At 43.7% G+C, this 12,004-nt stretch overlaps 1 protein-coding gene across 8 annotated transcripts in view; it reads right to left on the minus strand.

Annotated features, from left to right (window-relative positions):
• Positions 1–12,004, minus strand: part of Dennd2b (DENN domain containing 2B) — a 152,219-nt gene that overhangs the window by 61,103 nt on the left and 79,112 nt on the right. The gene's annotated exons all lie outside the window — the stretch shown is intronic.

Here is a 12,004-nt window from a genome sequence, read left to right on the forward strand (position 1 = left end):
GACCTACCTATAGCAACCATACTCACTCAGAACATTTATACAGGTCAGAACCACTGAATATTCAAAAGATTATAGTCAGGGGTCACTTCAGCCCAAGGACACAATGAAAATTGCTCTCTGCAAAGACTGCAATGACTTTCCTATTACAAAATGCAAAGGTCTTTTCTCTGAGTTTCCTTTCCCAGTAGCTAGTGTTTGGGGCACTACTAATCAGTGCCCCCTGCAGCACTGGAATGTAACCAACTCTCAATCTGAGGCATAGCTTCTAGGTATGGTGATCTCCATGCTAATCAAAAGGGAGCACAGGTTAAGAAAGATCGGGAAATGCTGCAGAGCACCTAAGGCTTTCATTTGCCCACTTACTCAAACCCTTTGAGGGTATCTTCCCAGCCAAGTCCCCATGCCCCTATTCTATGCTCTTGTCCTTGTCCTTGAGCTCCCCATCCCGCCTGAGACAGACAAGTAAAGATTCTGACACAATAAACAGCTGCGGCAGAATTGCTCTGGGAGCAAGGTGAAAGATACCTAATCAGGTGGACAGGACAGGTGGTGGGGAGGAAAGCTGCTAGAGAAGACAGGAAGTGACCCTGGGCTGAGTCTTGCAGGAGATAAAAAACGCATAAAAATAAAACCAAGTAAGTGAAAGAAAAAACAAAAGCAAAAGTCAAGGAAATCTTGGAGCAAACAGGACACAAAAAGTGGCAACCATAATAGAAAACATTGACATTAATAAATTAGGCATTAAATAACAACTCTATTCATTTTAAATACCATTTAGGGCTGGGGACATAGCTCAAGAGATACAGTACTTGCCTAGCATGTTACAAAGCCTTGGGTTCAATCTCTAATACTGGGGAGGAAAAAGAGAAGAGAGGAGAGGAAAGAAGGAAAAAGTGCCATTTAGGGTGAAAAGGAAACAGAGTAGGATAAGATATTCCCAGTAGATTTACACAACAAAAGACTCATATCTAGGAGATATAAAGATATAAATCAGTTTTAAAAATTATAACCCAAAGGAAAATTGGCAAAAACCTAGAACATATACTTCATCAGAGAGGCTATCCAAATGGCTAAGAGATATATGGAAAGGTATCTAACTTCATTAGTCATCAACAAAACGCAACTTACTAATGCAATGTGATTCCATTAACATGTTCACTGAATGGATAAAATGAAAAATACAGACAATACCTAGTGTTAGCACAGATGTGAAGCAACTGAAACTCTCGAACACTACCACTCTGGAAGAACATTGAGCACTAAATATACTAAAGCTAAACACATGCCTAGGCTATGACCCTGCATTTCCTCTCCTAGTTAGATAACCCAGCAGAAAGGCACACTACTTTCCAAATGAGGAAGGTAAGAGTGCGTACCAAAGACAAGTACAGATGCAGTACCATTCAAAAATGACACTGAAACTGAAAACTACCCAAATGCCCAACACAGAAGAATGGAAAGCAATTATGGTATGTTTACATAGCAGAATACCACATACACTGCAATGAGACTGAACAATTCTACACACATGAATAAGCCTCTGAAATAACAAAAAGACACCAAGAGTACATCCTGCAAGACTTTATTTGTAGAAAATACAAAAACAGTAAAATAAGTCTATGCTATTTAGGACCAGCAGGTACCCATGAGGCATGGGGTTGCCTGCCTACAGGGAAGCTGGAAAAGGATTCTAGGATACTGATAAAATTCTGTTTCCTGATCTATGTGTTGGTTACATGGGTTCAGTTGTAAAAAATTTTTGAGTTGAGATACATATACTCTCTCATGTATGTACGACATATAATCCATAAAATGTTTTAACATAGCTCACAGAATGCAGAACTTGGCAAATTTGGGAACATTAGATCCACAGAGCAAGATTATCAAGCAGTAGCAACTTTCAAACTGAAAATTATAGCTAAATCATTAATGCTCAATTTCACTTTGGGCTAATGCCTTTTGTTCCTCAATTTGGGAAGGCAGCAGAAGAAAGTCCAGCTGGGCAGCCATGGTCTGCTAGTTCTATGCATGCATCTATTTCATTTAATCTCTATCACAATTATATGAGCTAGCTGTCATTATCTCTATTTTATGAATAAAGAATCTGAGGTCATCAAGATTAATTTGCCCAGAGTTTCATAGTAAGTGACAGAACCCAGAGTCTGGAAAGGTTGACACTAGGCTCTACAATTGATACCAAGAGCACATTAGTTTTTTTTTGGTCTCTGTTCTACCTTGTGGCAGGAGGCCACTTTCACCCGAAGTCCACCCCTGCAGTCCAGCTCTGTCAGGATAAAGAGTTAGAAAAAGATGTTAGTAGACAATCCAGTTCCTGGCCCTGGAATTCTAAGTGTTAAAACCCAATTTTTCTTTATTCCATCTTTTTTTTTTAATATAGGTTTTTTTTTAATTTTTATTTTATTCATATGTGCATACAATGTTTGGGTCATTTCTCCCCCCTGCTCCCCCCCACACCCGCTCCCTCCCTTACCCCTCCTTATCTCTCACTACCAGGCAGAAACTATTCTGCCCTTATCTCTAATTTTGTTGAAGAGAGAGTATAAGCAATAATAGGAAGGAACAAGGGTTTTTGCTAGTTGAGATAAGGATAGCTATACAGGGAGTTGACTCACATTAATTTCCTGTGCATGTGTGTTACCTTCTAAGTTAATTCTTCTTGAACTAACCTTTTCTCTAGTTCCTAGTCCCCTTCTCCTATTGGCCTCAGTTGCTTTTAAGGTATCTGCTTTAGTTTCTCTGCGTTAAGGGCAACAAATGCTAGCTAGTTTTTTAGGTGTCTTACCTATCCTCACCCCTCCCTTGTGTGCTCTCGCTTTATCATGTGCTCAAAGTCCAATCCCCTTGTTGTGTTTGCCCTTGATCTAATGTCCACATATGAGGGAGAACATATGATTTTTGGTTCTTTATTCCATCTTTAGAGGGCTCTGAATCAACACAAAATAAATGTAGGATGTTCATCATCATTCTTCCTCACCTAGGGATGGAGGGGCCCTCAAACACACACTCTGGCCAAAGCAGGTCTCCCAAAAAGCAAATAAAGGGAGTCTGTCCATCCATCTGCCCAACTCCTTTAAGGGTCATGATAGGGACAGAGTTTACCTTATATTCCTCCTTTAAGTAGGGCAAGTGTTACTTGGCTGTTGCAAGTCTGCAGTTCTCAAAATGTGTGTTAAGGTGCCCCTGGTGAACTTACAGGGATAAGTGCAAGATATTTTAAATTTTTGAGGGAAACAGCAATATTCAACATCTGTCAGACACCCCAGGAGTTCACAGTTTCAACATGAGATTGCACTACATTTTTTTCGATGATGTCATTTCTTTGTGAAGCTGAGTTTTCAACAGTTACTGTGATAAAAACCAAGTACCATGTGAAAAGCAATGGAGGACAGGAAATGAGGGTGGCAGTATTCGATGAGACACCATGCAGCATCCAGTACCTCCCGTTAGTAAGAATTGTGGTATTTAAGAATGAAATAAAAATATTTTCCCTTCAATTCATGTGCACAACTTTTTTCAGATGGCTCCTCACTTTGTCAGGATGGGGATATAGAAATACTTTTCACTACATTATTTCTTTGGGTCTGTGAGCGCTGTTAAAGAAATAGCTAAAACATGAAGACCCATGAACTGAGAAAGTGTGGAAGCCTCTGTAAGCAGGTGTTTTTAAGTCTCTGGGTCAAGGAGCAGAGGACTTCCTGGGCAGGCTCAAAACCTGCCCCAGAAGCAGCCAAGCAGCAACACTCAGGTCTCTGGGCAGCACACCCTGAGAACAGAATGGGTAGCCTGAGGGGAAGTGGCTGCACAGTAGCTTCCTCTGAGCTCAGGCTATGCACACCTGCCTCAGCCTTACCCCAGGCTCCCCTGGTAACTCCCTCCCTGAAAAGCTCTATTCAGCACCAAGCTCATGAATAAAACCCAAAGCCAGCCAGCCAGCAGGGGACTTCCACACACTCAGACTAGGGCAATGTCCACAAACCAAACCATTAATCCAGGGAGACAGGGTGCAATGGGAAGGGAAGCAAGGAAAGGGCTGTCACTGGTTAGTTTCCACACTGAAAGGCCAACCCAGGCTATTTGGGTGAAGATTTGCATGAAAATATCATCCTGTTCCCAAGTGGTTTCTTGCCAGCAACACTCCCTTCATTCTTCCCTGAAGTCACAATCCTCCCTTGGTGTCATCACAGCTATTGACACAATAGCAACAGCTGTGATGTCACAGGACTCAATTTTTGTCATTTTAGGTGGAGGGGATTGGGGTAGAGACTGTGACAAAGGACAAGAACAAAATGCAGTTATACACTGGAATTTTCATGCTAATTTCCCTGGGGAATTAAGGGCAGTCACTCAAAAAAAGAAAGGCAAGTTACTGGCAGTAAAGCTATGTATAGGTTTGTGTACACCAAATGTGTGTGGGGCGGGGGGGGTGGAGACAAGACACGAGAACAGAGAGGAGACAAAAGAAAAAAGAAGGGAGTTTTCAATTCCAAGATTCGCCAAATATAAAGATGTTCTCAGTCTGGCTAAGTCAAGGGCCTTCTCTTGCCATCATCAATTGCCTGGGCCCAAAGAAAGTAGAGAGAAGTGGGAACATAGGAGCAGCTCCAGGCTGGAACACTCCCTGGAAATGAATGTTTGGCATATTGTATTGTGTTCTGCACTCCACGCTGGCAGAGGGACAGACTTCGTCACTTTGGACTGTATCCTAGAGACAGCAACCAGGATGCAGAGGGCACTCAGTGGCATGTCACAGGAGAAATGACTAAAGGAACTGAGAACGTTTACCCTGGAGAGGAGAAGGCTGGGTGGGGAGGGTGAAAACTGCCTTGAGAGTTCTGAAAGGCTCTCATGTGAAAAAGGGAGAATATGTGTTTTCTATGGTTCCCCAAAGAGATTCTGGATAATGAAACTATCTAAAAAGGCCAAAATGAGGAAGAATTTTATATTCTTCCTCATGTAAATTCCAACCACAGGCCATAGCTACTTTTCAATTCCTTATTAATTACAGACTGCGTTCTTGAGGATAAGGACTATGTTGTTCATTTGTATCCCAGAACTTCACCATAAATGGCACATAACAGGAACTTACTGATGTGTCAAAGAAATGAACAAATGAAGCAATGACACTGGTCCATGGAAGTGGTTGATGTTTACAGGGACTCACTCACTAAGTATTTTTTGACCCTCCACCTCTACTGTTTACAGGAACTAAGGTTCCTACTGCTTACTGCTAAAACTCGGGAGGCAGAAGTTGATGGGAGGAAATAGCTTCATTCAAAGCCAGTCTGGAAGAAGACAGAGGAGACTCTCCATCTCAAATCTCTATCTCAGAGCGGGAAGAGATTTTACAGGAGAAAAGGGTGAGGGTACAATGAGACAATGGGCAGGAAGTCCTTCCACTGGGTGGGGTCTTTGTCATCCATCTTTGTCTTCTTTCCTCTTCTCTGGCCAGAATAAGACAACAGATTTTGAACTCCTATAGCTAGTTAACTGAATCCTACAGAAGGACTTCTCTTCAGCAAAAAGGATTAGGGAAGGGCAGAGGCAAAAGGAAGGGAGAGGGAGCAAGGAACAATTCCAAATGAACCCCTGTTGCATAGTACCACATACTGGAAATACAACAGTGAAAAGGGCAGATAAGGTTAGTCCATTCCCCTTTTTCTCCCTCTTTGTAGACTTGCAGCAGGTGGCACCCAAAATCCCTTCCACTATTAGATTCCTTCATTCTTATAGTTGACTAAAAAAAAAAAATCAAAGCTGAGAGGAAAGAGGATCCCCAAGGCTATAGACAAACCCTTCGACAACCACCACTACTCAAGCCTAGGGATTTGCATCAGACTATGGTTTTCTTTTCATGCTGGAGCAACAGACAGACCAGAGCAGAGCAGTTGGGCTGGGCACGCATCAACACCCCCATACCCAATCACCAGACAAAGTAGGTGTGAACCTGGACTCTCTCAAGGAACACAAAATTTCCCCATCTGCTAGGAGCCATATGAATGACAACCTAACAACTACAAAGCAATTTTTTTTCAAACAGAAATTGATTTTCTCATAGTTCTGGAATCTGGAAGTATAGTAAAAAGGTGCTAGTTTGCTCAGATGAGGACTCTTTCTGGCCTGAAGTTAGCCATCTTCTCGAGTCCTCATAATGGTGGGGGGAGAGCTGACAGAGCAATTTTCAAAGAAATAATTCCAATCTTCAGCCCAGGTTATGGCAGGACTATAGACTTAGTTCCAGTTGCTGAGGACAAGAGAGAAAAACAGAAGGCAATAAAACATCACTTAACAAACATACAGAAGTTATTTTCTTCAGAGTAGTCTTCAGTAGCCGGTGCATTTATTCTGAAACATTCTAAAAACGTTCTGAAATTCCTGCTTGAAAACTGCCCTCAGAGATTCTGGAACTTTATCTGAATTTTCCCTGAAGGAAAATCTGCATCTTTCATGGGTGCTAATTCACTCAGAGCCAAATGACAAAAAGAGCTACAAACCTGAGAATACTGTCTTAGGTCAGAAGGCACAATGACCCTCAAGGATACCGCAGAGCCTTGACACCAAAGGAGACGCATATTGGACCATCCGAAATCTGCACACCTTAGAGCTCACTGGTGGGTATTCACTTCCACAGAGCCATTCAAGAAGGTAGAAAGCCCGCAGCACCTCCACAGAAAACGAACATGCACTAAGTTTCTACCTGCCGTTTTAGAAAGCCCACAAGCTCCCAACGTTCCTCCACAGATCCATTTGAAGAATCCCTGGCCTCCGTTTTACCTTCCCCACAGATGTGAACGAGGTTTACAGCCTGGCAGATTTGCCAGTACTGCACACTAAGAGAGGCTCACTGCTTCCCTGAGTCCTCGGGCACCATGCTTCAAACTTAGGTGTCAGCTATTCGTAAACTACTACGTGTCATGGGCTTCTAGGAGTGTTTGAAATAGTTCAATCCAAAAACATTCCACACAAAAATGCAAAGAGTTCACATACATATGATGTTTCCTAAGGTGATGTGTAAATTACTTTTGGAGACAATTCCACAGAGGAGCCAAATCTACCTCCAGGTAACCAGACACACTTAGCTGTGGAACTGCAGGTGAGAGCTGCAGGCTCTGGTCACAGCTTGTGTCTCCCCAAAATCGCTTGCCCTCTTCTGGGATGGCCAGCAGCGTGCTCACCAAGCAGCTCTAGCCACACTGAAAGCCACCCAAGTCACAGCTGACTCACGCCACTGCTCTTCGAAATGAGGTATGACATGTATCTAAGCCCTTGTATGTTTTCTTATTTGTAGCCTACAATTAGGCATTTTTGAGGGATGTAGCTGACTGGTGGTTCTGTTCAGTGACCTATAATTATTCACACAGGAATATGGTCAGTCCAGACAACTATCAAGGCCTGGAGACACTGTGGGCTCAGACCTCATGGAGAAGGCCACCTGGCTCAAAGAAGACCCAGAGAAAACTGTTAGCAAGTGTCTCGAAGGGTCACACTGTCCCTCCTTGGCTGTTCATGGAGGCATGGCCACCTTGATCCCTTTCATTTTAGCTCCTCAGCAAAATGAAAGGGATCAGCCAGGCTCAGCACAGCTTAGCCTGCAAATCCAAGTGTGGGCACATTTGTGAATCCAGTGCCAGCAGTGGACCAGTTTTTGAACATGGTCTCCATTACCAAGGTAATAGCAATGGAGTAAGGCCACGTCTAAAACTCCCTACAACTTCTTACCTGAGAAAATCTGGGTCCCACCTATAGAATGTTATAGCCAGCTGTATGAGGCTGGGCTTTGGGAGATGACAAGGACCTCCTTTGAGACAGCCTTTCTGCCACCAACTGCAGTGGCCTGGCTGCTCCTAAAGACCCAAGGGAATAACCCACCCCCACCACCACTTCTCATGCCCACTACCCTACTTCCTCACTACTTCCCCACGCAGGAGAGGAACACCAGTTTAGCACAAACAAAATGACACTTTACATACACATTTGGCTCAAATAAAAACTGTTCTCTTCACTTTTTTAGTGGCAACTTAAACCCTGATTCTAAATGTAAATAAGATATTGGCAGCGGGCAGCCTCGTGCAGCTGTGAAGTACAGCAGGAGTCCAAACCGCAGAGCAGCGTGTACATTAAGTATGCGCCCAATACCTAGCCTCAATTACTTTGTAAGTTTCCCTTCTTTCCCAATGCTGGCTTCAACATTCTTCAGAGTGCTATACACCTTCCCAAAGCACTCTTACACATTATTTCATCTGAGTCCACCAACAGCCTGGGATGTTAAAAGCAATAGATATTTTCTCTACGTCCCAAACAAGGCTGGCGCTCCAGAGTTTATGTCTGGTCCCAAGGTTACTCGACTAATAAATGCAGAACTAAGTCTGAAAGTGCTCTGTAGTTGTGCGGCCTCAGTTTCTTTGTATATCAACATTTAGTAGTAGCTACCCCACAGATTATTGTAAGGATAACTTGACTAGCATATGTAAAGTCCATGGAATGGTGACTGCTTCATAGTAAGGACTACATTGGTATTGTTGTCATTATCACTACTAGCAGTGTTGTCACCACCAGCACCACCCAGATCCCAGTTCCAAATCCACAGCTCTTTCCCCTCTATCCTGCTGCCCCTTTGAAAAGATCATTCAGGAAGTGGTTTTATCTAACCTTGAGCGAGTCCAGGCCCACCCCTGTAATTTGTCTATGAAACACAGAAGTCACTATGCTCTCTAGTGACTCTTGTCATTCCACAAACTTCCCCATACTTGTGGCACTAGAAATACATAACCACAACCTTTTCTGTAAGCCTGCCTTTAGTCTCCTGGCCTCTGATGTTAGGCTGTTAGTTAGCACTATTCTGTGGTTTGCCCTGCCCTGCTTACATCCAACTCTTCCTTCAACACCATTTATAGGCACTTACTCTTTACCAAGCCCTGTGCCAACTGCTGGGGAAAACAGTCTTTGTCCTCTAAAACATACCAAATGAGAAGTGCAGGAATACTAGGATGCACACGGGGCTGTGAGAGCACAAAGGGAGCATGGGAGCACAAAAGATTCCATAGACGTCAATGCTGAAATGAGTTTTACAGTAACTGGAGTTCTCGCTGCAAACAAGGGGAGAGTGGAAAATTCTGCACTAAGAGGGATAAAAGACATCATACGGTATATGATAGTCACACAGTGCCAGCATGCAGGGGCTGTGTGCGCATTGTGATATAATAAAAAGTATAATTGGTCTTCTTCCTTGCTCCTGACACAGAGCTTCAAGAACCCTTGGGATTTCCTCAGTGAGATTCCTAAATGATAGCATGGGAGGGCAGTGCCTGTTTTGTTATTTATAATAAGCCCCCTTCAATCACACCAGAATTTATACTAATGAAGTGATTCTTGGTGGGGGTGGCAAAGCACTGAGGGGAAAGACCAGAAAGACCAGGACAGAAAGCTAAAATTTCTCTAGAGAGAGGAGGGGCTGGAGATTGAGTTGATCACCAATGGCCAATGACTTAATCAATCATGCCTAAGTAACAAAACCTCCACAAAACCTCCTGAACTTGGGAGTTCCTTCAGCTTCCTGGGTGGTGAACACATTGAGACGCTGAGAGGGCATGGAAGCTCATTACAGACACACAGACACACACGCACACACAGTATGCTGCCATATGCATTGCTTCCACTGGGCTGTCTCTGAACTGTACCTTTAATAATAAACTGGTAATAATAAGTAAACTGTTTTTCTGAGTTCTGCCAGCCATTCCAGGAAATTACCAAAATACAAGCAGGAGGTTATGGGAACTCCCTCCCCAACTTTACAACTAGTCAGTCAGAAATATGGGTGGCTCAGACTAGTGAATGGAGGTAATCCTGTGGTGGCAGTCTTGTGGGACTAAGACCTTAAACTGTGGGATCTGTACTAACTCCAAGTACTGTCAAAACTGCATTAAATTATAGGACATCTAATTGGTGTGCAGAGTTGCAGAATTGGCTGTTGTGGGGGAAAAAAACCCACACATTTGGTATCATGAGTATTGTGAACAGAAATAGTCCACAGAAGTAGTAGAGCTCGTAAGTGAGTGACTATGTATGCATGAGAAAGAAAAAGAGGGTGAGAAAAATCAGTACAGAAAGACAGGGACAAGTCTTGAATGCCAAGATAAGGGACACCTCTGCTTCTTGAGCTTTCCACAACTAGCGCCTCAAGGGTATCCAATTCCCTCCACTTGCCATTTCTGAACTCACGGTGCCTGGGGATGGCAGGCAGCTGGGACCACCATCACTGCCTTCCATGAGCTGAGTAGCAATTCCGTTCCCTGGGTTTGCTTACAGTGCACCAACCTTAAATGTAAAATCCTTTAACAACTGTTTTCTCTCTCCTCTGTCTTCCTTCTCCTTCTAAAGAACTGTTTATCCCTACTCTCATTTCTGCCTTTCTCTGAGCCCTGTGTTTTAGTGCTAATGCTTTTACACAAATCCAGCTTCACGTCTTGAGTGAAATATAATTTCATAGGAATGTAATTCTGGAATGATCTCATTGAAGAAGCACATCCAGCAAAGGCCATGAGCAAACTTCAGGCCAGCCCATTGACACTCAGAGCCAAGAAGATCGCAAGACCCCTTTCCCTTAAATGGAGAACGTGCCTGGGACCCAAAGCAAAGCACAGCAGCTGCCCAGGGCTATTCCCTTACCCACAGCCAGCCTGCCTGCCTGCCTGCCTGCAGACAGAGGCCTGGGCCCAGAGCAGCAACCACCTTGAAACACCCTGGCACCATACAAGGACAGACTCAAGAGAGTACAAAGCAAACAGGCCTCGCCACAGAGATGCTCCTTCTGTCCCTCAGGAGGGCTCTGGCTCCAAGTCATCAAACACCAGCTGAAAATATGACACTCCCCAGTGAGAGCCCCTCAGACAGTGGACAGCCAGGCTGCCAAAGACCCTACCCACAGTTACCCGCTTTCCTTAACTCTTTGAAACTCAGTTACCACCAGACTCCACTGAGAAGAGGCAGAAAGTAGAGTGGGTATTCAACTCTGAAACTAGATGGCAGGGCCAGGTATAGCCCAGGTCATCATAACTGAGACAGAGCAGAACTGGGGAAGAAATAATATACTCTGATGGACTCTCATGAAACCCTAGCTGAAAAATTACCAAGCTAGAAAAAAGTATCCTCATTCCAAATCTGTTCCCCATCCCCAATGAATCCTCATAAAATAGACCAGAAAAGGAAAGATATTTGTAACTTTTCTGTAAATCTAAAACTATTCTAAAATTTAAAAGAAAAGGTTATTAAAAATAATGATTTGTCATGGTTTCCTCTAAAAGAAAAAATGGGGAGAAAGCAGTCTTGGAGTAACCCCAAGTAATTAGGGAAATTTGGGTATAAAACTGTCTCTACTAGCTGAAGTTTTAGATGCATGACTAATCTTTCTAGACTTCACTTTCCTCATCTGTGAAACTAGATGACAGTTCAATCATGAAGTGCTTGGGTATACAATACGTAACATATTGTACTTTGTGTAGAAAGGACTTTCCACTCTGAAAGTGCTTCCTTCCTGGGCAGTAGCAGTCTGCAGTTAGGTCAGCTTTCACCTTGGGTTTTTGAGGACTGCAGATGGAGGCCCCACCACCACTCCTCAGTCCTACCTGTCTTTATGAGTTACAGCCTTTTTCACATACACCACAATTCTTTAAGCCCAAAGCAATCAATCACCCAAAGGACTGATGCAGGCTGCCTCAGCAAGTTCCAACTAGCGAAAGCACACCTTTGTTGACAGAAACATGCTCAGGATTCCTTCCTGCCTTCCCTTCCTCCATTAGGACCCAGTGTCACTGCCGTTAGCTGAATTACTTCCCTGAGGCTTGCAAGGGTCCATCAGAAGGCTAGGCCAAGGTTAGCAGGGCTGGCTTTCTGGTAAGAGTGGCTGTTCACAGAGTAGGGTGGGGTGGGAAGGGGAAGTACGCTCTCCAAGTTCCCGCAAAAAATGCCTCACTCTTGGTAGCACCATTAC

This window comes from Castor canadensis, chromosome 1 (genome assembly GCF_047511655.1).
Source record: "Castor canadensis chromosome 1, mCasCan1.hap1v2, whole genome shotgun sequence".
Classification (NCBI taxonomy): Eukaryota; Metazoa; Chordata; class Mammalia; order Rodentia; family Castoridae; genus Castor; species Castor canadensis.